This window comes from Marmota marmota, unplaced genomic scaffold, assembly GCF_001458135.2.
Source record: "Marmota marmota marmota unplaced genomic scaffold, marMar, whole genome shotgun sequence".
NCBI lineage: Eukaryota > Metazoa > Chordata > Mammalia > Rodentia > Sciuridae > Marmota > Marmota marmota.
Window position 1 is genome coordinate 10,604,420 of NW_026000283.1, and position 3,368 is coordinate 10,607,787.

The 3,368-nt window shown below is 47.4% G+C and overlaps 1 protein-coding gene across 1 annotated transcript in view; it reads right to left on the reverse strand.

Annotated features, from left to right (window-relative positions):
- The window catches only part of Slc25a43 (solute carrier family 25 member 43), a 44,653-nt gene extending 41,287 nt beyond the window's left edge, over positions 1-3,366 (reverse strand). Inside the window, exon 1 of the mRNA XM_015498550.2 lies at positions 3,200-3,366. The gene's annotated coding sequence lies outside the window, so the exon portion shown is untranslated. The remainder of the gene's footprint in view (positions 1-3,199) is intronic.
- Positions 3,367-3,368: the final 2 nt, after the last annotated feature.

A 3,368-nucleotide genomic window follows, 5' to 3' on the forward strand; every position in this document is an offset into this window, starting at 1 on the left:
CCCCCCGGGAGTCTGGATAAGCTAGTGAACTGCAGTAACCCCTTCCTTTCAGCCAGCACAGAAATTCCACACACCTTGGATACGTGTGATTAGAATGGCTAACACTTCAACCTAACACAGGCTAGCAGCAAATGTAGCCAAACACATGCTCATGGAGCAGTTGTTCAACAAGGAAATGGCATTGGTTCTAAACAATTTCAGAGCTGCAGGGACCCAAACCAAAGTTTAGATAGAAAAATAAAGTTGAGAGAGGTTCTTCTATTTGATGTATTTTTAAGCCATCCATTGTGTTATCTATCATTGGTTTATGACAGGAACCTACCTACTGATAGACACTATCAAGTGGACTCTTTTGATCTTTAATTTGAATAAGCAGATATTTCTGCTGTGAAATGGTGGACAGAGCCCTGGAGTGGCTTCAGGAGCCAGAGGACCCAGTTTTAAGTTCCAGCTGTGTCATTGTGTTTGCAGACAAGTGGCTTAAGCACTCTGTTTCCTGAACATGCCAAATGTTTATGCTTTGTTCAAACCCACGAACAGAAGCAGTAACATTATCCCATCCACCTGTTTTACAAATTTGTCGTCAGGAAAAGAGCAGAAATGAGTCAGTATAATGATGAATCATGAATATCATCTTTAGGTAGGAAGGATGACATTGTGATTAATCAACCACTTTGCTTTCTGGCTATGCCTTGCCATTTATTGAAATACTTCTTTTTAGCTTCCAGAAAGAAAATAATCCTGCAGGAAGAAAGATATTAGCAAATCTAGCTCATGTAACCCTCTGTTCTCCCATGCATTGTTCTCTTCTACGGTCACTAGCCTATTTCAGGTGCCCTCAGTTGCCATGTGGACTAGAGCAACAGGTTCCTAACTGGTCCTGCCACCCTAACCTTCCTCCTTTCTAGTCATCCTACCATGCTACCATATGACAATCATTCTACATGAACTGCTTTAATCACAACACTGCCTCCCCCACCCTGCAAAAATATTTCCCACAGCTAACCTTGCATACCAAGTTGAATCTAAATTCCTTAATCTGATCCTCCAAGATCATATCCCAACCTGCCTTTCCTGCTGCATTTCCAGTCATGCTGCATGCCTTCCCGCCTCTGGCCTTTGCTGACATTACCTGCAGTTCTTTCTCCCGATCTTTACCTCAAGGCCAAACTCAAATGTTTTTCCTCCTCTGTGAAGTCTTTATGCCTTCTTTGTTTCTTCCCTCATCCAAAGTGCACATTTCTATAGCACTTTATCCACAACAATTATATGCTACTTCATATGTTATGGTTAGAGATGCACCTACTAGTCTACTGGTCTTATTCTTATATTACTCTGTAAGCTCTTGGAGGCAGAGAGATCATCCCCTCCCATCCTTGCATTGTTCCCAGCATTATGCACACAGTGAGTACTTCATGTACCCTAAGTAAATTAATGTCAAATAAATTTGGAGAGAGGGGTGGGGAAGGGAGAGTGAGGCGGCAAGATGGAATAGAAAGAGTATGAGAAATGGAGTCAGAGAGCCCCGTGGTAGCACTCAACTCTTGTCACTGATGTAGTATACCAGTCTGAGCCCAATTCTGCATCTGTCAAATGGACATAATTCTTCCTGTCTAAAGACCTTACAGGGCAGGAGACAGGAGTTGTAGAAATGTAATGATACACACACACACACACACACACACACACACACACGGTGATTAGCAGAAAAGCCACAATACTTGAACCTGCCTTTTGAAATTCTGCTTCCAGTTCTGTGGTACACATTTCTATCCCACGCAAAGGAAGATTTCCATATCACTTTGTGGAGAAAGGGTGAGGTGAGGAGAAATTCAATTATTAAAACCTAGAAGAGATTATTTACAGACTGCAGGCAGATGTTGCTGAGGGCAAGGGGGGCTGTGGAGGGAAGACAGCCTTGACAGATATGGCACACAATCCTACCCATGATTCTCTCCTCAGAGAAGGAGAAGAGAATGCTCCTCCCAGACAGAAATAAAATGAATGCCAGCTGAGAGGACTCTGTGAGAAAAATTTTGTTTGACATGTCAGGTGAGCCTTCCAAGTGACAGCATCAAGGCAAAAATCCTTTGACTGTTAGCCACCAAGGCTAAACTATGAGGTCAAGGCTCACCAGCTCTTGAGACTGGAGTTGTAGCTCAGTGGTAGGGGCTTGCCTAGCATACATGAGGCTCTGGGTTCTAACCCCAGTGCTGCAAACAAACAAAAAATCACAAACAAATAAAGACTTATCTGCTCTCTGGGCTATGTGCTGTTTGTCTAATTCAGAGACAAGGCCAGTGTCCACTGAATAAGAATACAAGGAGTATCCTTCCAAATACAGAAACTGCTCCCTTTCCTAGAATGCCATCACTTCCAGTTTTCTTTTAGGCTGCTTCTCCAGTTCCAAGGCAAATATCTCTAAGCCCCGAGGAAGCTTTTGGGCTCATTCCACATGTGCATATCTAGATTTTTTCCTAAGGAGTAGCTATGGATGCAGGAGAAGGTGCAAAAGCCCAAAGAACAAGGCCAGTGGGCAAGGGGGTGAGGTGAAGCATTAGGCTCAGGGAACCCTTCACAGCTTAGGGACAGGGAAGCTGCAGCCTTCATTGGGGTCTAAAGTCAAGCTTGCATTAGTCTGGGTTTGGGGCTGGGGATGAGAGTGGGCAGGAATCTTTGGCTTTTGTGAGGTGAGGAACCAGTCCCTCCCACCCAACTGAGACCGTTTTTTTCTTGGGCATTGGCCACACAGACCCACTTACACACACACACACACACACACACACACATCCATCAAGGAGGTCTCTCTCCGAAGCCAGCCAAAGCAAAAATTTCCAAGTTGTTGAATTGATGGGAACGGTCAGGAGTCATCTTTGGAGAACTCATTCCTTTACCCCAAATCTCCATTCCACCCCGTCACCCCTTTCACCCGGGGAAAACTCCCAGGGCCTGGGCTGCGTGCCACAAAATTGCATCTTCCAGGGCAGGAATCCCTGGAAGTGAACAACTTAGGGACTGGGCTTTGGGGCTCCAGGTGTAGCCTTGTGGCCTAACTGCTCCGAGAGTCCCCATGTGATGTGGAAGGGGTCAGGCCCCACTATAGGGCCCGACCTCAGACAGTAAGGTGGCGGTGAGCCGCCGCACCGCACCCGGCCCAGTCCCGGCCTCCCTGCCCCACCCGCGCCGGCCTGGCTCTTACTTGCGGTAAGCGGCGAGTTGCACAGCACTGCAGGGGAAGAGGCGCAAGCACGCCACCCCATTCCCCTTCCACAGGGCTCGGGGCCCCTCGGCCCGCCACACCCGGCGTCCTATGGGCCCATGGTCCCCGGGCGTGGCCTCGTGCGACGCCGACCTGGGCCAGCACCGGT